This window comes from Cibotium barometz, chromosome 18 (assembly GCF_041138505.1).
Source record: "Cibotium barometz isolate CiBa-2024 chromosome 18, ASM4113850v1, whole genome shotgun sequence".
Taxonomy (NCBI): domain Eukaryota; kingdom Viridiplantae; phylum Streptophyta; class Polypodiopsida; order Cyatheales; family Cibotiaceae; genus Cibotium; species Cibotium barometz.
Window position 1 is genome coordinate 5,880,340 of NC_141063.1, and position 24,144 is coordinate 5,904,483.

The 24,144-nt window shown below is 47.4% G+C and overlaps 1 protein-coding gene across 3 annotated transcripts in view; it reads left to right on the forward strand.

The window, feature by feature from the left end:
* The window catches only part of LOC147628846 (aminopeptidase (DUF3754)), a 103,211-nt gene that overhangs the window by 12,142 nt on the left and 66,925 nt on the right, over positions 1 to 24,144 (forward strand). The window lies entirely within an intron of this gene.

Below are 24,144 nucleotides of genomic sequence, written 5' to 3' on the forward strand. Positions count from 1 at the left end.
GAGACTGGCCAGGTTGTTTGGGAAGGCGGTGTGGAGAATGGTATCTACAAGCTCTCTGCAGTCTCCACATTGATAGGTTCTCAGGTCGGAGATTTGTGGCACTTTCGTTTTGGCCACTTAAACGTGGATGCATTGAGGCGCGCCTTCCGGGACCAGATGGTGGTTGGCTTGCCGGATGTTGGTAGTAGGCAAGGACGTTGCAGTTCTTGCATACGTGGTAAGCAGCACAGGGAATCCTTTCCGAAGCAGGCTTCCAGGCGGGCTTCGACACCATTGGAGTTGATTCACACTGACTTGTGTGGACCTTAGCAGATACCATCCTTGGGAGGATCTCTCTACTTCATGCTGCTTGTTGATGATTGTACCAGATTCACGTGGGTCTACTTTCTTTCTCAGAAGGACCAGGCTTTTGCTCGGTTCAAGGATTGGCACGTGATGGTGGAGAAAGAGTCTGGATTTCAGGTCAAGACTCTCAGGGCTGACAAAGGAGGTGAATTCTCCTCGACTGTATTTTTCAGGTTTTGTGCAGATCATGGCATCAAAAGGGAATTGGCCAATATTGGATCGCCTTCGGAGAATGGAGTTGTTGAACGTAAGAACAGGACTGTGGTGGAGATGGCGAGGACCATGCTGGAGCATCGTGATCTTCCTCGTCCACTTTGGGGTGAGGCTGTGGCAACGGCTGTCCATACCATTAACCGCTCTCCGACGACTTCTGTACCCCATATGACTCCATTTGAGGCATATTTTGGCAAGAAACCCGATGTCTCGCACTTCCGTGTCTTTGGGAGTGACGCGTATGTACATATTCCGAAGAACCAGAGGGGGAAGCTTGACTCCAAGTCCCGCAAGCTGGTATTTGTGGGGTATAACTCTCTTTCCAAGGGATACAGGTTGTATGATCCAGAGAGGAACGAGATTGTTGTCAGCCGGGATGTGGTCTTTGACGAGCATGTTCTAGCATCCACTGTCGAGGAGCCGCCACTTCTTGGAGATCCAGAGGAGTCTAATGATGATTCCCAGACTATCATTCCAGTTGATCCACCTCAGTCATCACAGGAGGTTGAGCCCGCAGCTGGAGTTGAGCCCCCACGACCACAGGAGGCTCCACGATCTGTTCGAGTACCTAGGTGGTTGTTAGACACCCTTCGGGAGTCAGGTGTCACGGAGCTACCCTCCGAGTGGACCACAGAGGACGGCCCTCGAAGATCACATCGAGTCCGAGATAAAAGCAACACGGCGGAGCTTCTTCAGGTGAACTATGCTTTGATGTCTCGTATAATGCGGGACAAAGAGCCCACTTCCGTAAAGGAAGCCCTTTCACAGGATACTTGGAGGAAAGCCATGCAGGTGGAACTTGATGCCATCGAGAAGAACAACACTTGGGAGTTGGTACCGAGGCCGTCGAAGCGGTTAGTCATTGGTGTCAAATGGGTCTTTAAGACCGAATACGCGTCTGATGGGTCGGTGGACAAACACAAAGCCAGGCTTGTGGCTAAAGGTTATGCTCAGCGGCGAGGCATCGACTACAAGGATACCTTTGCACCGACAGCGCGGATGTCCACGATTCAGACCGTTCTTGCCCTTGCTTCTTCTCAAAGGTGGCCCGTGTATCAGATGGATGTAAAATCTGCGTTCCTTAATGGTGACCTGCAAGAGGAGGTGTACGTTGAGCAGCCTCCAGGCTTTATTGTTCCAGGATCGGAAGGGATGGTTTACAGGTTACGTAAGGCCTTGTATGGTCTTAAGCAGGCTCCCAGGGCTTGGAATCAGAAGATTGATTCCTTCTTTATTCGGACTAGATTCCAGAGATCGATTGCAGATCCGAACTTGTATCTCTTTCGGGAACGCGGCATGGTCACGCTTATCATCCTTTATGTGGATGATCTCATTCTCACCGGCGGTCATGTGGAGCACATTGGAGTGACGAAGGCTGCCTTGTCAAAGGAGTTTGAGATGACTGATTTAGGCTTACTCCACTTCTTCTTGGGATTGGAGATCTGGCAGACCCAAAGGGGGTTTTTCGTCTCTCAGTAGCGGTATATTCATGAGTTGCTTGAGGCCTTTGGGATGGAGAACTGCAAGCCTATTACTTCGCCAATGGACCCGAACACCAAGTTAACCGTTACAGATCCTTGTGAGCCAGTTGATGCCTCGCAGTACCGGAAGTTGGTTGGTTCATTGATCTGGTTGCTGAACACCAGATTGGACTTGAGCTTCTCCGTGGGACTGTTGAGCTCTTTTATGCAGACGCCATTGAAGTCTCATTGGGACGCAGGATTGCGGATCTTGCGGTATCTGCAGAGAGTACGAAGGATCTGGGACTCTTTTACACAGGAGGGAATGGAGTCAAGCTCCAAGGTTGGAGTGACTCAGATTGGGGAGGAGATCCAGACACGAGGAGATCTACTTCATGTCAAATCCCCACGGATCCCCTCGTGATCGACCTTGGTTCGAAACTCGAATCCTGCAAACAAACGAACAACAAACAAGCAAGGGGGTGCAGGCCTGACTCACCTCCCAACCATGACAGCCGTGGGCAAGCCCACAGTCTTGGCTGTCCCCACCGAGCCACGAGCTGAGCTAACTAGGATGACGTACCGACCAATCTCCTCCTCGCGACGTCCCATACCGCCACGAAGCTGCCCTCGCGGGCCTCGAGACTGCTGCCGGCCTCGGCTGCATAAAGCAGGTGCACGTCTGCACTAGATCCAGGCTCCAAGACCATAGAGCTCTCACAAACTCGCGAGACTCTCTATAATACAATAACTAACCTTGGCCACCCTTTTATAGGCTCTTGGCCGGTCATCGGGCGTTCACACTTGGGTGCCCGCCCGTTAGTATATCCCTAACTCAGCTCGTCAATCAGCCTGCCTAGTTCCAAGCTTCCCCAAGCCTCGAAACTAGTCTTGCATGCGTATAGCACACGGTAGATACCCACTGTGCACATGACATACTCCCCTTCCTCTAAGAGCTCACTCCTGAGCTCACTAAAAAGCCAGGGTAATCTCTCTGAAGAGAAGTCAATGTCTCCCATGTAGCGTCCTCCTCAACACGATCCTTCCACTTGATCTTGTATTCCGTGATAAGCGTATGACGCAACTTTCGTTCACGAAAGCCAAGAATCTTTTCAGGTTCGTGCGGAACAAATGTCATGTCCTGGACATCTATGATTTCTTGAGGAGTAACTAACTGATCTGCTCCACCCAGTACTTCCTTAAGTCTACTGACATGAAATACAGGATGAACTTTCACATGAGAAGGCAAATCCAATTCATATGCAACTGAACCAATCCGTCGTGTAACACGAAATGGTCCACAGTATCTAGGGGATAATTTCGGAGATCTACCTGTCGGTAAAGTCACGGAATCTTTCGGAACTCACAAATACACCATCGTTCCTTCCTAGAACTCTCTAGGTGAACAATGTCTATTAGAATAAAACCTGTCTCGGTCTTGAGCACTTCTAATAGATTCCTTTGCAACTTGTAACATTTCCTGCATATCTTGCAAAAAATTACGTGCTGCATCATGCTGGAGTCCTGAGAATCCTACTGTAACAGGTGATCTAGGTTGAAAACCGTACATAAGCATGAAAGAACTAAACCCTGTACTCGTATGCTTAGTACAATTGCTCGATAAACTGCCGAGCTAATTGCGTAGCTGTAATAGTCTTCCTGGTCGGTAAAAATCTAGCCATTTTTGTCAAGCGATCTACCACAACCCAATTAGAATCGTGGCCTTGATGTGTTCTTGGCAATCCGGTAATAAAATCCATGGAAATACTTTCCCATTTATTACCTGGGATTTGCAAAGGATGCAACAACCCAGCCTGTCTAAAGCGTTCAGCTTTATTTGCCTGACAAATCTGACACTTGAGAACATAATCTTCTACATACCCTTTCATCTTCGGCCAATAAAAAGTGTGTTTCACTAATGATAGTGTCCTGTGTACCCCAGGGTGTCCAGCAAAAGGGGTGTCGTGACACTCCCTCAGAATCTTGGACCTAATGTCCGGGATCTGTGGTACACAAATTTTGTCATTACGGAATAGTAAACCATTCCGAATCATCCACTGACCTCCTGCAGCCTGAATGGTAGACTGCGCAGTCACCGAGTCTTGGTCAATCAATGAGCTCCCGTCCTGGATCTTCTGCCAAAATGGACCAAAATAACTATCAGTCCTGCAAAGCCCTCTCAATGACTGAAATAAGTCAGTAGAAATCTCGGTGAACGACAAAGTATTCACCTCTCTAATCCGACTAAGCGCATCTGCAATATTATTCATGGACCCTTTCCGATAACGGATCTCAAAATCAAAATCTTGCATTAACTCTGCCCAACGAGCTTTCCTTCCTCTCAAATCATCCGCATCACACACATACAGTCATCGGTAGTGGGAGCTGAGAGTACTCCCGTACAGATTTCCGAAGAAAACAACAGAACCAAGAAAAGAACGAAGTTGTTTCACTGTTCGTGATATAGGCCAGTCCAAAACCTTCTGAACTCGGTCATAGTCAATGCTCAATCCATCTCTAGTGATCTTGTGTCCCAAGTAAATGATGTCGGTCATAAAGAACTCACATTTACTTAACTTAGCATATAGTCGATTCTGTCTCAAAATAGATAAGACAATCGTGAGGTGTCTGACATGATCCTCGAGAGTACGGCTATATATCAAAATATCATCTAGGAACACCACCACAAATTTCCCCAAATGTTTACGAAAAAGATCGTTCATCATTTGCTGGAAAGTGGCTGGAGCATTGGTTAACCCAAAAGATAATACGAGAAACTCGTAATGGCCATACCTAGTCCGAAAGGCGGTTCTTTCGACATGCCTTTCATGAATACGTATCTGGTGATAGCCAGTACGTAAATCTATCTTCGTGAAATATTTCGCTCCTGCTAACCGATCAATCAAGTCATCTGATCTAGGGAGAGGATAACGGTTCTTAATGGTCAGCTTGTTCAATCTTTTGTAATCTATACACATTCTCCAAGTATTGTCCTTCTTTCTCCTAAGCAACACAGGTGCACCCCAAGGTGATTTACTTGGACGGATCTGGCCCATGCTCAAATAATCTTCGAGTTGTTTAGCCAACTCATCTTCCTCAGCTTGGCTCATCCTATAAGGTGGAATACTCACAGGATGAGCACCAGGGATCAAGTCAATACGATGATCTACTGCCCGTTCAGGTGGTAAACCCGATGGCAGTTCCTTAGGAAATACATCTTGAAACGAATCAAGTATCTTCTGTAATTCTTTGCTTTCAAACACACTTAATTCATTCACATCCATGGAAGGGATGAGAAAAGAAGAAAGTGGAATCAATATACAATGGAAAGCGGTATACAAAGAAGAATTCATTATATTTCCAAAATCAATTGTATTTACAAGAGGTCCCTGAGAGGGATGAATACAATCACCTAAAATACTATACTTGGTGTCCCTATGCTGAAAAGAAAAAATATGACTAGACCAATCTATCTGGATGTCAAGAGTCTTAAACCACTCAATCCCTAATAACAAGTCTACATTTTCCAGATGCATGACATAGCATTCCAGAGTATCTTTGTAGTCCTGAATCTGGATTGGAAGCATCTCCACCTTGCGATCCCAAACTTGTCTTCCCGCAAGTAGACGTACCTCATAGGTATGGTCGCTGAGTGTCGTATCAAGACTCAATTTCTGCACAAGTTTGTAGTTAACAAAGTTATGCGAACTTCCAGGGTCTAAAAGAATGTGAACCTTATGGCCATTCACTTCTCCATAAACGCGGAGAAAATCATGCATGCCAAATACCTTAGAATTGAACAGACAATCAGAACAAGTACTAGGGCGAGAAAGTACAGTAATTGACGTACCTGTTAAAGACAACTGGTTAGCTGCGTTTGACTTGGGTCCTGCGTTTGACTTGGTACCCTTTTGCTTCGGGCACTCGTTACGCATGTGTCCTTTTTCTTCGCAGATAAAACAACGTCCTTCCTTCTTGAGCTTTAAAGCCCTAAGGAGTCGTTTCTTCTTCGCTGGTGTCGAACTTGAATTCTTCGAAGGTTGGTCCGAAGACTTTCCCTCTGTCGTGTTAGCCATAGGTGCGGAGAACTTTCTTTTATGCTTGTTCCGCTGCTCGGTAACGGGTTTTGACTTGGAAGAGACCATCGTATCATCATAGATACGAGCTGAATGAATGGCCTCGTCCAAAGTTTTACATTTGTTATTTTTAACCTGTAAACGGTACGAGTCTGGTAACCCAGCTACGAAAAACCCCAAAAGAGTAGTGGGATCCATCTTTGTAGCTTTCATCTGCAAGTCACGAAACTTTTGGAGGTAGACCTCATAAGTGAGGTGCTGCGAGGTCATGGTCAAAGCTGAAAACCGGGCAACAACATCGTAATCATCCTCTTTCTTGAGGAATTCTTTCTTGAAAATATCTTCAAATTGTGCCCAAGTCGTTGGCTTTGGGTTCAGTTCCTTCCACCAAAGCAAAGCTTTGCCGGACAAGAAACCTGCTGCTAACTGTATCTTCTTTCCATCATCATATGGATGAAATTGAAAGTGAACTTGCCACTTGTGTAGCCACGTGTCCACGATCTCCTTGGTTCGCTGCTTTTGCTCGCCCCCGAACGGTTCCGGAGTAATGTTGGGGCCTAAAGCTGAAGCCAAGGTATCCATACCCGAGAAAGTAGAGAGGGTAGTGGTCAAGAGAGCGATGGAGTTCTGCAAAGCCTGCATCTGAGCTGCGATTTGTGCCTGACGTTCCGTCGAAGAAGCTTTAAGAGCTACTTTGAACTCTTGGAAATCTGATTTTGACACAAAATCATCAAAAAGATCGGCATCGGTTCCTTCCGTAGCCGACAAGGCTTCGTGTTCCACGAGGGGCTCCAACTCTGATTCTTGGGTCGACATCGTGAAGAGGGTACGTGGAGAGAAAATTCGATCTTTGCACAACAAAAGTGCACGGGAACTTGAGAGCTTGAGAGCTTGAAAACTTGAGAACTTGAGAACTCGAGAGATGTGTGGCAAGAAGCCCACTAGAGGGGTTTATAAAGGTTTCCCAAAAGCCAAAAAAAATCTCGAAAAGCTAGGCTTAGCTTTTGCTTTAGCTTTTGTGTTTTTTTTGAATATATATATATATATATATATATATATATATATATATATATATATATATATATATATATATATATATATATATATATATATGGATATATATATATTCTTTTTTCTTTAAAAAAAATAAAAAATAATAAGCACCTTGGAAACCTTAGGGAGGAGAGGACTTTTAAACCTTAAAAAAATAAATAAATTTTAAACTCCCCCTAAAAAAACAAAAAACGAAAGCACTAAAAAACGTATGCTTTCCTTGCGTTTTGTTTTTTCTTTTTTTCTCCTCCTGGATTAACCCGACGCTGTCTGCTGACGTGGAGGCTGCCGGCTGCTTTCTTGTCGTTGCCTGCACCTTCGCTCGAGTGCTGCGCCAACTTGTCCGCCAGCGTTCTCGTCAACCGACGCTTGCAACAGCCCCATGTAGGCGTGGCCATATAGCCACGTGGGCCTGGGTGCTGCCTGCGTTGGCTACGTTGGCCTAGCCTAGGTGTTGCCTGGCTGGCTGCGCCGCCTGGCTGGTTACGCAGGCCGCCTGGCTGCCTACACGGCGTAGGCCGCCTGGCTACACACCTGCTCGCCTGCAACACGTCAACAAGACTCCCACCTGCCAACCCACTCGTCAGCGATTAAATGATCCAGCACTTCTCTTGCTCTCTCTCTCTCTCGTTCAATCAACGAAAAGCAAACTTGCTTTTTCGTTTTTCTGTTTCTCTCCCTGTAGTTTATGCGACTGCACACACAAACATGCTTCTTCTTTGCAAAAGCAATCAACCCTATTACACTACCATCTCCCATCAACATGGGGTTCTTTGATGAAGAAAAAACACATACCAAATCTGAAAACTGCAGTATGTATAGAAAAAAACAGCAAATTTTTTAACACATACCGTACTTCGACCTCTTCTTCTCTACCTACCGACTTGCTCGTTCACGAGGTATGCTCTGATACCACTGTCAAATCCCCACGGATCCCCTCGTGATCGACCTTGGTTCGAAACTCGAATCCTGCAAACAAACGAACAACAAACAAGCAAGGGGGTGCAGGCCTGACTCACCTCCCAAACATGACAGCCGTGGGCAAGCCCACAGTCTTGGCTGTCCCCACCGAGCCACGAGCTGAGCTAACTAGGATGACGTACCGACCAATCTCCTCCTCGCGACGTCCCATACCGCCACGAAGCTGCCCTCGCGGGCCTCGAGATTGCTGCCGGCCTCGGCTGCATAAAGCAGGTGCACGTCTGCACTAGATCCAAGCTCCAAGACCATAGAGCTCTCACAAACTCGCGAGACTCTCTATAATACAATAACTAACCTTGGCCACCCTTTTATAGGCTCTTGGCCGGTCATCGGGCGTCCACACTTGGCCGCCCGCCCGTCCATACTTGGGTGCCCGCCCGTTAGTATATCCCTAACTCAGCTCGTCAATCAGCCTGCCTAGTTCCAAGCTTCCCCAAGCCTCGAAACTAGTCTTGCATGCGTATAGCACACGGTAGATACCCACTGTGCACATGACACTTCAGGATACAGTTTTACCCTCGGCTCAAGAGCAGTTTCTTGGAGCTGCAAGAGGCAGCCAACTATTGCCCTTTCTTCGACAGAGGCTGAGTATCGGGCTGCTTGTGGTGCTGCTTGTGAGGTTGTATGGCTGCGGAGGCTGCTAGGCGAGATTGGGTTTCCATAGAGGGAGCCCACAGTCATCCAGTGTGATAACCAGAGTTGTATAGCTATTGCTCGGAACCCGGTTTTCCATGCCCGGACCAAGCATATAGAGATACAGTATCACTTTGTACGTGAGAAGATCTTGGCTGGTGACATCTTGCTACTTTATTGTTCAACGGAGGACAATGCGGCGGACCTCTTCACGAAGTCTCTACCTCAGGCTACGCTCAGGCGGCACTCCAGCTCCCTTGGGTTGGTTTCACAGCCAGGAGCTGAGAGGGGGTGTTAGAAGTCATCTCCTGTCTATATTGATACACCAGGGCCTCTGTTGTGGGTGTGCTCGCCCTGTATAAGGTGTTTTATCATTTTTCCACACTCCCCGTATTTTTCCCTATTTTTTTCCATTTTTTCCTAGTGGTGGGAGGTTTGCCAGAGGCTGCCAGGAGCACTCCAGTGCTGGCCGACTGCATGTTTATCAGTCGTCGTGGGCTACTGGGCTGCTGGCCAACTGGATTTCCTCAGTCGTGGGCACCTGTCTGCTGGCCGACTGCATTTATGCAGTCGTGGGACTATTTTCAGCAGTCGTGGGCACTTCATCTGCTGGCCGATTGCCCTCTCAGGGATGTATATATAGCCCCCTTGCCCCCACCACTTCCTCATTCAGTATAGAGAAGAGTTTACACACCTATCTCTCTGTGTTTCTTGTGCTGTTTATTTTCTGCAGTCTACTTGCTCTTGTCTACCCAAGTTTGGTTATCATTTCCGCTGCATATTCTGACAGAATTCTCCTCTCTTGCTCTTGGAAGCCAGCCAATCTACTATGTGTTGCCTCCTATAATATATTGCTAATCTCTCCAAGGCTTGCATCCAAGGTGCCTGTGGGCTGCTCTGACTGAAAATCTAGCCTCTCCCAAATCCCCTCTATCTTGTTGCAAATCTCATAGTCTTGGATGAGGCTATTTGGAATCTGGGTACTCAAAAGTCTATCCTGCCTCCAAGGGTATCGTAGGAAGAGTAACTGGTGCGTGATCGAAGAAAGAAGTGCTTGCCAAAATACCAATCATGCCACCATGACCACAGGCCCACTCATCTACACATAACCGATCTAATCTGGAGAGGTTAGGGCCAGTACTTCTTCTGTCAGATCTAGAGAAGCAAAGACTCTAGGGGTTGCGTCCAAACTCTGGAAGATGCCAAGGGTCCTATCCCTTGAGAGTCAAAATCAACTCCTCCAAACCCGTGTTCTCTGTACCAGATACTGTAGCCATGCCACCTCCGAGTCTGTCCTCTGCCGACTCTAGCATGTTAAAATCCCCACCCATACACGAGAAATCTGCATGTGGTAGGGACTGACGAACTGCACTCCATAAGGTGGCCCTACTTGCTGCTGTTGTGTTCGGCGCATATACATTCTGGAAGTCCACATAGTCCTCTCCAATCTTGATGGTCACCCACTGGGCTCGTCTAGTGACAATGGTGCTTGGGTTGACCACTGCCGGCAGTAGCTTTTCACTGACGGAAATGGATACTCCACCTTGTGTATTGGAGGGGCCAAGAGAATGGGACTAGAAGGTGTGACTTCTGCCCTGCAAGATCTTCTTGTAGCGGGCAGATACGTCCCTCTGAAAGATGGTGCTCCTGACTGAAGAGAATGTCAATGGATCCACCAATTGCTGCTCTGTGGAGCTCCTCTAAGGACACCATGCTTTGAAAGCACTGTGGGCCCCCCAAACCCTGGATGTTCCATCATAATTAAGATTGGCGAGAAGCGGAACTATTTGCATTGCCCTCCACTCGAAGAGTCTTGGGCGTGGGTTTTGATGGAGAGTAATCACTATCAGTCTTGGGGCGAAGCTGCATCAGATGGGCACGAATCCTGGCCTCCATGTGGAGTCACACTATTTGAGCCCTGGAGTGCATACTTTGGACTTCATGTGTTTTAATGCAGGTATCTGTAGGAGGGGGGAAGGGGTATTGCCACTGAAACATGAAGAAACACAAAAAGCAACACCTCTAGGCTGGAAGACACCAGCTCCCCTACATGATCTCTAAGGCTTGAGCCACCCAACTCCATCCGAGCCAAGGGCCAGAGGTGGTTAAGAACATTAGTCATATGCAGGTTGTGAAAATGGTGCGAGAGCTCTATGGCTTGCCCTTGAATAGCCGTGGTCATTGACTCCACGCTCCAGTCCCCCTGTGCTGCATTCAGTGGGAAGGAGATGATCATCGCACCACTCTTTGGGGTGGACAGTCTGGAGTCGTTCAACACCACACATGCGAATGGGACCCACTATTTCTTGGAACATACGAGCTCCTTTGGTGGGAAGGCATCGGAAAAATAGTCAATTGGCTATCCTAGCACCTGTCCGCTCGCTTGGGTGGGGGTGGGGGGGGGGCACTGGGGAGGCAGCGATAATCATCTTTACTGGCTCCGTAATATGATGGATCAAACGACAGATTGAGCTACTTGGCTGCCTCCGCTCTGGGTCCGGGTGGCCAGAGGGCGGCAGGAATGCTTTGGCGAGTACAACTAGAGCAAAGGGAGCTGCAAGGGGGAGAGTTGGAGCAGGCAGTAGGGGAGGGGGGTGGTGGGGTTGGGGAAGATGGGGGGATGGGACAGGGCTTAGCAGGGGGGTACGAGGAGGAGGGTTAACCTTTTTGTTGGGGGGGGGGGGGGGGGGGGGGCGGCGGCCTGCCGAAGGCTCTCAAGGGTCAGAGAGCCTCTTGGGAAACTGAAAGCCTGGAGATGAGGAAACGGTCTCCAGACCCCTAAGGAGGATCTGAATTGGGGCCGGGTGTCCTCTTGGACTGCTGACAAGGTCAAGCTCTAGCGAGGTGTCCCATCTGTCGCGGCAGATGAAACATTGTCATGGGAGGTTACAATACTCAAGTCTCTGCAAAACAGGGTCCCCTCGAAGGCCAGGAAGCGATATGGCATGAGGTATTGACTCAGAGAGGCAATGGAGATATGAAGGGATGAAATTCCGGCCGTCCGAGCAAGAACCAAAAGGGGGGGGGGGATTCCATCACCCTCCCGATGGCACCACCAATCACTGGAAGGAGAGGAAGGTATTCCTTCCTGCATGGGAAAGCATGAGACGCCAGCCAAAGGGTCGGATGCTGGGTTGAAGCCGTGCTGCCACCTTGCAAAGAAGGCATGTGCCGTACTTAGTACGATGGGGCTCAGCTGCTGCATGACTATGTCCGAAGCTAGATGTCACCATTTGGCCACCCAAATGGTTCACTCTTGCTTTCACACCATGTACATATTGGATTGGTGTCCATGGCTTATGGAATATGCCTATGCAGGTGATTGACACGTGTCATGCTGTAAAGTTGGATATGATATTCCGCTGGGACTTGATGTTATCATGCCCGGAATATCTGGAGGACTTGGCTTTCCGCTGGGACTTGTGCCTTTGTGTACATGCCCGGAAACGCCTGGAGGATTGGCTTTCCACTGGGTCTGGTATCGCATATACTTGCCTGGAAACGCCTGGTCTTATATGGTTTCATGAACGGGAATTGCTCATGCCAATGCTGCATTGCATAGCATCTTTATGTGCTTGCTTGCAATTGAAATTGCGTGCTGTTTTCATGCTTGCTTGACCAATGTGTAGTTCCGGGTAAGGGGACGCCCGCCCGTGAACCGTGCGTGTGAAACTGCCTGCTGACATGGTTGTGTGGCATGTGAACAGGTGGTAAGTATTTTCCGATCTAGGCTCAAATAGCCCTTAGGACTTAGCCAATATTTATAAGTGAGTGCGTTCCCATTTCATTAAAGTTTGGGCGCCCAAAAGTCACTTATAAATTATGACCTCTTCCAAGTTCACACTCACTGAAGTCCCGAGGCGGACAAGACTCAATGTCCAGGACCTGATCCTCTCTTTTTACTCATAAATGGGCATCTCCCCATGTCCCTTCACCTGATTGGACCCCAATTCACTTACTTATTAAGAGAAATTCGTGTTTTCTCTTCATGAGGATTTTTGGAGGCTGAAAACTCTGTTTTTCCACCATTTCTCTCCATTTCCATACCCAACTTGCTAGGGTGTTTTCCAAGCTTCCAAGAGTGTTTCCAAGTGCTAATCACTCTCCTACTCACTCCCAATGACTGAAATTCAGCAAAACAGCTCTCATTTTTGCTGTAATTTCTGGTCTTTTTGCTGAAAACCCTAATTTCAGCCTTCCTTTCTCAAGTTGAACCATAGGGGAAGCTTTCCCAAGGTTCCCTTCATCCTCTTGAAGACTTTTGTCGCGAAGGATTGCGGCAAATCGAAGATATCAACACTTCTAAAGCTTCAACGCGAAGGCTTCCGCTTGCAACAACTTCTATGAAGACTGGTTAGCTAATTGGACAATGTGTTGTCATTACTTACTCAGTAGAAGGGCAGGACTCCTTGTTTAGCCGCCCTGTGTAGTATTTCTCTTGTCCTATGTGCTCTTGAAGATGTTGCTACCTTGCTTGGTAGAACATAGAGCCAATGGTAGAGAATATGGGCACTGAAGTCGGGCCGGGCATCAAGGCAGCTCCTTGGTGATCTACATCGACATACCATTGTTTTCTAAATGCTGAATTTCATATGCATTGGCATGGAGGATTTGGCAATGAATGCCCGTGAAGCTATGTATTGAATTTCTCCAATAGTAATACAATTTACTCAAGGGAGGGGTCGGCCGTTCCGGCTCATTGTGTGTCTCTTGTCAAATTCAGCAATTTTACTTCTTGTATTTGAGCAAGTGTCCTTCAAATCTTAGTGTATTTAAGTGTATTGATTAGCATTGTGTTCAACCAAGTTACATTGGTATCAGAGCATACGGTTCTCTTTCACTTCTATCGTGAGAGACGATCACCGTGAACACTAGCTATCTCTACACTTAGAACATTATGGACAGCCATACAATGAATGTTGGAGATGCTAATACAAGAGGCAGGGACAATGAAATGCATGCCTCCAATGCTTTACAGGATGAGCAAACTCATGTGGTGCACAATAGGGAACATGAATATGTGGGACAGCCGTCCCGTGGCAAAGAGAAGATGCAAGAAGAAGAGTCCATAGTCTTGAGGGCTGAACTTACTCGTATGCAGGCTCTTCTCCATGCACAACAAGAAGAATTGAATCTCTATCGCCGCGAGGATCCATTGGTACATGACCGTTTGAAGGCCAAGAAAGCTGAATCTTATATGGATCATGCAATGTCAATGATTGCTCAAGAGTTGCACATGCAACCGAGGGATGCAACACGTGCATACTTGGCTCGTACCGAGGATGCCTATGTAGAAAAGGCAACCATCCCACATGTCTTGGAATCCCCACAAGTACCCGAACAAGAACTTATGTCTAAGAGGATGAACCTCCATGCGATGGGAGAGGAACAATCAGTGACTTCACGCCATGCAGGAATATCTCATGTAGCCCGTGAAGGATACAATGTTTATGGCAGTGGTCAAAATGTATGTCAAATGCCATTGCCGGCTGAAAATGTACATGCACAACACATGCAACATGGGCTGCAATTTTCTGTTGGTGCAGGTATTCCGCGTATCTCTCATGCCACTCATGCCTTCGAGTGTGCTCGTGAGGGAGAAACTATGGCTGAAAATGTATCAATGCATGTTGAGGGGCCAGCCATGTCTCATGCTTACAGGGCACATGTACCTATGCCTTATGCATTACCTTTTGGTCCAAAAATGATGCCAGTACAGGAGCTGTCCCAATGGACAAACATGGGGGAAAACATGTTGAGATGTACACACATGCATCAAAGTCTCGTGACTTCAAAGCCGGAGACAAATCTGTGAAGTTTGACACATATCATGGAGAATATGATGCATCAAAGGCACTTGCTTTTATTGCCCAGTTTGATATTGCTTTCAGTGATGAGGATTTCACTCAGAAATCCATGATCCGGCATGTAAGCATGTTCATGAAAGGCACTGCTGCCCATTGGTGGCTCACGGAGAAGCTCTCACCGAATCCTGTTAGATCATGGGAAGAGTTCAAGGAGAGGTTTTATGCTCAATTCTTGCCTCCCAATGCATTGAATGAGATAACAATGAAGTGGGATTGGGTAAAGCAAAATGAGGGGGAATCGGTAAATGCATATGTACAAAAGTTTTGGAAAGTGCTCTTGGAGGTGTCTCCATTTATGCATGTCACCGAGGCGGAAAGGAAGAGAAGGTTTCAATCGGGATTGCAACCCGTGTACAAAGCGGGATTACAAATGTATCCTGGTCATACCTTACACCAATTAATCGCAGCCGCCACCGCCACCGCCACCGAGCAATTGGAACTCAAATTGAGTCGATCCAATAAGGCTAAACCCTCATTTCAAGGCAAAGAGAGGGCTGTCCAAAACCTGCAAAATGATGGACGCGACCTAAAAGGGACCAAAACCAAGCCAAATCAGGTCCAAAAGCTGAAAATAAGTTTGCTAACAAGCGCCCTTATAAGCCTGCAAACTTTGGTCTTAGTGCTGAGAAGAAGGAGCAATATATGCGTGAAGGCAAATGCTTTACTTGTGGCAGCACTGAGCACATGGCAAGAGCATGCCCAAATAAGAAGAACAAAGCTGAAAATGCTAATGTACCGAAGCCTAATGTGCATATGGTTCTGGATGTGCAGGGCAACACTTCACATGATAGCAAAGATAGGGTTGTATGTAAAGCTTGGGGACAGCTCAAAGATCAACCTGCTTTGTTCATGTTTGATGATTGTGCATCGGAGAATTTCATATCCACTCAGATGGCAACTGCTTTGGGTATTGAAGTGGAGGACATGGGTCCTCAAATTGAAGCAGGGGCTGCCTTTGTTGGTAGAGAAGTGCAGGTCATGCCTATTTTTGGCAAGTTGCGCATACACATTCAAGGCTATGTGGATCATGAGGATTTTCTTGTGGCGCCTTTGAATGGCTGTGATGTATTGCTTGGAAAGCCTTGGCATACACGTATTGATCCGTGCAAGGCTTACAAGACTAACAGGATCACCTTCATGCATAAAGGCCGAGAACATGTAATTGATGCTGGTGAAGAGGGTGATACCATTCCCCTTGTATCTCATGTACAAATTAAGAAAGTAATGAAAAAGAGTGTTTTTGCGTACTTGATTTTTGTACGAGATCATGTTGAGAAAAATAATGTACATGTAAACACTCTTAGTAATGATAGGCTAAAATTTTTGCAAGAGCACAATGATTGTTTTGCTGATGAGTTACCAAATGAGTTACCACCTGTACGACCGGAAGATCATCGCATTGATCTTGTGCCGGGTAGCTCACCACCTAATAGGCCAGCCTATCGTGTAAGTGCATCCCAAAAAGAGGAGATCATGAAGCAAGTGAATGAGGTTCTTGAGAAGGGTTTGGTTCAGCCAAGCTCTTCTCCATATTGTTCACCCGTCCTCTTGGTTCAAAAGAAGGATGGATCCTTTCGTATGTGTGTGGATTATAGAGCTTTGAATAAGCTTACCATCAAGAATCGGTTTCCGATTCCACGCATAGACGACATCCTTGACAAGTTGGATGGATCGGCATGCTTTAGCCGAATTGATCTCAAGAGTGGATATCATCAAGTGCGTGTAGTGCCTCAGGATGTACACAAAACTGCTTTCAGGACAGCATTTGGGCTTTATGAGTATCTTGTTATGCCTTTTGGTCTTACAAATGCCCCGGCTACATTCAATAGAATGATGGATCGCATATTCCATGGATACAGGAAATTTACAGGTGTCTTCTTTGATGACATCCTAGTCTTCTCGAAGACCGAACAAGAGCATAAAGCTCATTTGGCTATTGTTTTTGAAGAGCTCCATAAGCATAAACTCTTCATAAATTCAAAGAAAAGTGAGTTTTTCTTGTCAGAGATACATTATCTTGGGCATATTGTGTCCAAAGATGGAGTGCGGATGGATCCTGCAAAGATTGATGCAATTCGGAATTGGCCCGAATTGAGTTCAATGCATGAGATCCGTAGTTTTCTTGGATTATGCTCTTACTACCGCAGGTTCATTCGGCACTTTGCATGGATTGCTTCTCCTTTGCATGATTTGACAAAGAAGAAGGCCGTGTTCAAATGGACTAATGTAGAGAGAGATGCATTCCTCAAATTGAAAGATGCAACTACTCATGGTCCAGTGTTGATCGTTCCGGATTTGCAAAAGCCTTTTTGTGTGGAATGTGATGCATCTGGAAATTGCATAGGGGCTGTCCTTAATCAAGAGGGACATGCTGTGGCTTATGAGAGTCGTAGATTGCATGATGCAGAGCTATCTCTTGGCATTTATGAGAAAGAGCTCTTGGCTGTAATTCATGCACTTACTATATGGAAACATTACCTTCTTGGGGCTGATTTCACTGTGAAGACAGATCACCAGAGTTTGAGATATTTTCTTACTCAAACTAAATTGTCAGAGAAGCATATGAGGATGGCCAATTTCCTCTCTATGTTTCATTTTCAGATCTTGCACACCCCGGGAAAGAAGAATGTAGTGGCCGATGCATTGTCACGAAAGCCGTATGTAGCAGCTATCTCGGTTGCCTCTCATGGGGACTTGTCTACCATGCGTGATTTGTATCATACGGATGCTGATTTTGCCACTATTTGGGCTGATTTGATGGCTGGTCATGCACATGCCTCATATGTGATCAAAGAGGGTTATCTCATGAAAGATAATTGCCTATGTGTGGTGTCTGACATGAGGCAAAAGGTTTTGGATGAGTGCCATGCTCCTCCATATGCTGGTCATAGAGGCATAATGCCTACTACGCACATGATTGAGCGGTATTTCTTTTGGCCAGGTATGCGGAAGGACATAGAGGCACATGTACGTGCATGTATCACCTGTCAAAAGGTCAAATTTGATAGGCAAAAGGCACCAGGTTTGCTTCAGCCATTGCCTATTCCCACGCAGCCATGGGAAAGTATTACAATGGATTTCATTATGGACTTGCCACGTACCCAACAGGGTAATGATGCAATTTGGACAATTGTGGACAGGTTTAGCAAGCAGGCTCATTTCTTGCCGGTCAAAAAGACCATCAAAGCTGAGCATATGGTTAAAATATATCTTGCACAAGTGTTCAAACATCATGGAATGCCGAAGTCCATTGTGGGGGATAGAGATCCCAGGACTACAAGTCTCTTTTGGCGGGCCTTATTTGATAATATGGGTACCAAATTGGACTTCTCATCAGCTTATCACCCTCAAACGGATGGGCAAAGTGAGGCTGCAAATTCAGCCATGTTGGATCTCTTGAAATGTTATGTGGCGGATCAGAAGTCTTCTTGGGAGAAGTACTTACCGCTTGTGGAATTTGCATACAACAACACGGTGCATGCATCTACGGGAAAGGCCCCGTTTGAGATTGTTTATGGTAAGGTGGTTTTGCCACCCATCCTTCGCACAAAGGATGAGATATTTGCAGCTGATGAGTATGTAAGAGACTTGGATATTGCTTTTGCTCAAGTGCGGACAGCCATTGCAAGGTCACAAGACAAGCATAAAAAGGCTGCCGATAAGCATAGAAGGCAATTGGATGTTAAAGAGAATGATTGGGTATTGCTGAAATTTGAGAAAGCAAGACTTGCAAAGAGGCCTGGCAAAGAGGGTGCATATCCTAAGCTTGCAACCAGGTACTATGGACCTTTTCGAGTGATCGAGAAGATCAATGAAGTGGCTTTCAGATTGGCATTACCTAGTCATTGGCACATACACAATGCTTTTCATGTGAGTCTCCTTCGCAAGTATGTAGGGCCGGAGCCCAGTGAAATGGTCATTGAGGATCCACCACAAGTGGATGAGCTTGAAGAGATCTTGCAGCCAGAGCAGATTGTGTATCACAAGGAACGCAAGCTTGCTGTGCAGGCAAAGTTGTGAGGCGTTACCTTGTGAAGTTTAAGAACTATCTTCCCATTGATGCTAAATGGGTAGATGAAGAGTTCTTCAAAGATTGCCCGCATGTGCTTCAGACATATTTGGTTGCATTTCAGTTGCGGACAACTGTTTAGAAGCGGGGGGGGAATGTCACCATTTGGCCACCCAAATGGTTCACTCTTGCTTTCACACCATGTACATATTGGATTGGTGTCCATGGCTTATGGAATATGCCTATGCAGGTGATTGACACGTGTCATGCTGTAAAGTTGGATATGATATTCTGCTGGGACTTGATGTTATCATGCCCGGAATATCTGGAGGACTTGGCTTTCCGCCGTTGGGACTTGTGCCTTTGTGTACATGCCCGGAAACGCCTGGAGGATTGGCTTTCCACTGGGTCTGGTATCGCATGTACTTGCCTGGAAACGCCTGGTCTTATATGGTTTCATGAACGGGAATTGCTCATGCCAATGCTGCATTGCATAGCATCTTTATGTGCTTGCTTGCAATTGAAATTGCGTGCTGTTTTCATGCTTGCTTGACCAATGTGTAGTTCCGGGTAAGGGGACGCCCGCCCGTGAACCGTGCGTGTGAAACTGTCTGCTGACATGGTTGTGTGGCATGTGAACAGGTGGTAAGTATTTTCCGATCTAGGCTCAAATAGCCCTTAGGACTTAGCCAATATTTATAAGTGAGTGCGTTCCCATTTCATTAAAGTTTGGGCGCCCAAAAGTCACTTATAAATTATGACCTCTTCCAAGTTCACACTCACTGAAGTCCCGAGGCGGACAAGACTCAATGTCCAGGACCTGATCCTCCCTTTTTACTCATAAATGGGCATCTCCCCATGTCCCTTCACCTGATTGGACCCCAATTCACTTACTTATTAAGAGAAATTCGTGTTTTCTCTTCATGAGGATTTTTGGAGGCTGAAAACTCTGTTTTTCCACCATTTCTCTCCATTTCCAAGCTCTCCATAGCCATACCCAACTTGCTAGGGTGTTTTCCAAGCTTCCAAGAGTGTTTCCAAGTGCTAATCACTCTCCTACTCACTCCCAATGATTGAAATTCAGCAAAACAGCTCTCATTTTTGCTGTAATTTCTGGTCTTTTTGCTGAAAACCCTAATTTCAGCCTTCCTTTCTCAAGTTGAACCATAGGGGAAGCTTTCCCAAGGTTCCCTTCATCCTCTTGAAGACTTTTGTCGCGAAGGATTGCGGCAAATCGAAGATATCAACACTTCTAAAACTTCCAACGCGAAGGCTTCCGCTTGCAACAACTTCTATGAAGACTGGTTAGCTAATTGGACAATGTGTTGTCATTACTTACTCAGTAGAAGGGCAGGACTCCTTGTTTAGCTGCCCTGTGTAGTATTTCTCTTGTCCTATGTGCTCTTGAAGATGTTGCTACCTTGCTTGGTAGAACATAGAGCCAATGGTAGAGAATATGGGCACTGAAGTCGGGCCGGGCATCAAGGCAGCTCCTTGGTGATCTACATCGACATACCATTGTTTTCTAAATGCTGAATTTCATATGCATTGGCATGGAGGATTTGGCAATGAATGCCCGTGAAGCTATGTATTGAATTTCTCCAATAGTAATACAATTTACTCAAGGGAGGGGTCGGCCGTTCCGGCTCATTGTGTGTCTCTTGTCAAATTCAGCAATTTTACTTCTTGTATTTGAGCAAGTGTCCTTCAAATCTTAGTGTATTTAAGTGTATTGATTAGCATTGTGTTCAACCAAGTTACACTAGATGTGAATTGAACTCAACCCGATTGTAGCCATGCCCCAAAGGATGAATATCAGAGATCTTTCCAGGCGCGCCAAGAAGGCTTGCCTGTAACAGGTCCCTGAGCTGTCCGTGCACCGGACGGCTATCCATAGTCTTGCAAACCAAGGTGGAGGCCTCCAAAGATGCGATTGTCAAAGCAAGGAGTCTGAGGTCCGCTTCTGAAAAAGATAGGCAAGGGACGGTGGTGGCGTCGGTTGGGGATGACGGAGCGGCTACCATGGAGTCCTCCTGAGGGTTCGAAGACCAGAAGAGGCCGAAACTTGCCAAAAAGGAATCTGTTTGAAAGCTGAAAACCTGCAGGGAAGAAGTGCTGAAGGGGAGGAAGCAAGGAGCAAGGAAGGTAAGGGGAGGCTCACAGGAAGGGAAAGGAGGCGAGGCTTGCAAGAGGGGCGAAAAAGGCGAGGGAGCAAAGCCGGGGTGGAAAAGGCGGGCGGGAGGCGGAAAGGAGCAGCGTGCAGGTACGGAAGAAAGCAGGCGGCTGGAGACGGGCAGGAGGCGGAATGGGGCAAAACGTAGGTATGGAATGCAGGTGGCTGGAGACCAGAAGGCTGGTGGCTGAAGATGGGGGCTGGAAAAGTGGGCAGGAACTGAAATGGGGCAGAGCGCAGGTGTGGAAGAAAGGAAGGAGAGGGCGACGGTGGGCGGAAGGTGAGGAGCATAGTCACAAGGGACCGGGGACGGTGACGGGGGATGGAGACGGGGACGGGACGGGGGACGGCCATAAGTAGGGAACGGGGACGGGGGAGGGAACGGCACTCAAAAAATACTTTTTTTTAAAAATTTTTCTACTCTACACTTATTCTACTTTGGAAGTACATCAAAATGAGCACAAATTTACACTAAAATGGTAAGCTTTTGAGTCATATTAATAATTAAGTAGATACAAAATGAGTCATGACTCAAGAGTCAGGAGTCAGGACTAAGCCTTAAGGAGGCAGAATACATGGACGGACTCAAATGAGTCAATGACAAAAAAGTGCTGAAGAGGCTAGAGGCTAGAGCTAAGTAGTAAGGCACATGAATCATGATCCATGAATGATCATCCACGTGAAGTGCTCGCCTCATGGTCATGGGTAGCTTGTGCCAAAGAAGCATCAAGCTCATCCTCAGTCTCATCCTCACTGGCATGCTGCTCCTGCACCTCATCCTCTTGTTGCTCTTCTTGTTGACTCATCTCCCACTCGGTGAAGGAATCTGCCTTCTTGGTCACGCTCTTGCAAAGCATTCGCAAGTTCGCGCTGACGAAGACAAGGTCATTGGCACGCTCTACCCCGAGTCGGTTCCTCTTCCTAGAAATGTGGCTGTAGGTACTCCAAAGTTGCTCCAAGCAAGAGGAGCTGACGGCCTGGCTAAGTATGCGGATGGCAAGCTGCTGCTGCAGCTCCGGTCCATCTGAACCAAAGTCCTCTCACCATAGAGCAGCACCAACTTTGGAGCGGTCAACTTGTGCATCATGACAGCCATAGGAGCCATGAAATGACCTGTACATCGAAAGCTGGTCCGTGATCTTGCGCCTAACCGATGCATCAGGTCCATCCAGGGCTCACCTCCCGGTCGTTCTCCTGCTTGTTGCCTTGGAATTTTGGGTCCACCACATAAGCTGCTGCATGCAATGGAGAGTAGTAGGAATTCCACCTTCCTAGACACAAGGCATGGATCTCCTCGTACCTGTCTTCGTCAGGTACGAAGTCTTTCAACTTCTCTATCATGCGATCCATGGCCTCGTAGACCTTGCCTATGCATGGTTGCATAGCGTCTACAATCCTCAATAGGTGGACTATGGGCCTCACCATAGCATCTGTGGTCTTCACACGCTCCCACCAAGAGGCGTCATCCGCCCGTAGCCTACACTCTTGGCCAGTGTTTGTATGGGACTCTTGCATGGCGACAAACTCGTCGCTAAGGAAAAGCCCCCTCAAAGCACCGCTACAATCCTTCAACCGGCCCAACATGAGAAAGTTGTAGGCAAACCGGGTGTCGGAATATTCGAGGAGAGAAAGACAGGACCTCTTGTTGAACTCATGCCGAAGTCTTTGGTGGTTGAGGACAAAGGAGACCATGGTGTTGGCCTCCTCAATGAGCGGGCTGATCCATGGTAATGCCCCGATGTCCTTGAGGAGGTTGTTTAGGCAATGAGCCATACAAAAGGACAAGATGACATGTCCATACATACCTTGGAGAATAGCTCCCGTCGCCCTATTGGAAGGCTCCCCATCCGCAACAAAGCCCACTACATGCTCGGGGGGGCCAACGATCTCCATGGTGGTAGCCCACTCCGCCGCAAGCACATCCACGCTCTTCCCAGTGCCGGATGCATCATGAGATGAGATGAAGTGCATCTCTCCGCGGGAATATGCAACCATGCCGTGAATGTCACTCCATCCATCCACAATGAGGGAGACTCCGTTCCTCTCCCATTGCTGCTTTGTGTTGTCGGCCGCTTGCTCTACAATGTGCTTCTCCTTCTCGAGCAATGTAGTGCGCAAGCTCTCGGATGAGGGGGCCGTATAGGTTGAGCCATACTCCCCAATCTTCTAAACCATGACCTTGAAGTATTCCGACCTATTCAAGAAAGTAATTTACTAATGAGAAGGGGACTAGGATGATGAAAACATGAATGATGAATTGGCAATGATCGATTGCACTTACCTAGCCGCTTGAAAGGCAATGTGGTCGTGGAAGAAGAAGCGGGCCACCGCCATATCCACCTCCTCCTTCAACTTGGGGTTCCAATTCTCCCCAAGTGTAGATTGTCGCCGTGGGCCACGTAATGATTGAGAGGCCGTGGAGATGGAGGGTGCCGGCGTCGTGGATGGAGCAACATTCCGACTTGATGGTGAAGGTGATGGTGTGCATGATCCCGATCCACCACATGACTCCATTGTAGAGGCTTGAGTTCCTCTCCCCATTGTCGCGGGATCCACGGCCACTCGTGCTGTCCTTCTTGTCGCTTCGACCGCTTCGTAGATGGTAAGCTTGTCAAGAAGTTCCCGTCTCTTCTCGGGCGTGACATTCGTGCAAAACCTCACCTCATGCCCACTCTCATGCAAGAGGTGGACTCGCACTTTGTCGGCGCCACCCGTTCGCCGGTACGGGCAAACCTTGCATACCCATGGCCAAGAACCGCCTCCATGAGCTGATGGGGTGTAGTTAACCTCCTCCCACCATGTCTATCCCGTTGTCCTTCTATGAGAAGCCCCGGCACGTGAGGAGGATGCCATGGTTGAAGATGGCTTGACTCTTGAGCCTTGAGGAGTGAGAGAGAGAGAGAGAGAGAGAGAGAGAGAGCGCCTAGAGGCCTCGAGGCCTAGAGGCCTAGAGGCTAGAGCCTAGACTCTAGAGGCTTGGAAGTTGGAAGACTCAAGAGGCTTGAAAGTTGAGGGAGAGGTGTGAGAGAGAGAGAGAGAGAGAGGCCTAGAGCCTAGAGGCTTGGAAGTTGGAAGACTCAAGAGGCTTGAGGGAGAGGTGAGAGAGAGAGAGAGAGAGAGAGAGAGAGAGAGAGAGTCTAGATTCTAGAATCTAGATAGTAGGGCGGCGGCCCGCGGGCCTTGTGTGAGAGCCTAGAGGCTTGGAACTTGGAAGTTGGAAGCTAGAAGAAGCTTGAGCTTGAGCCTTGAGAGTTGTGTGTGCTTGTAGCCTTGTAGAGGCTTGTTCTTATATAGTTAGGCAAGAGAGAGAGGAAAGCCTCAAGGGCAAGAGAGA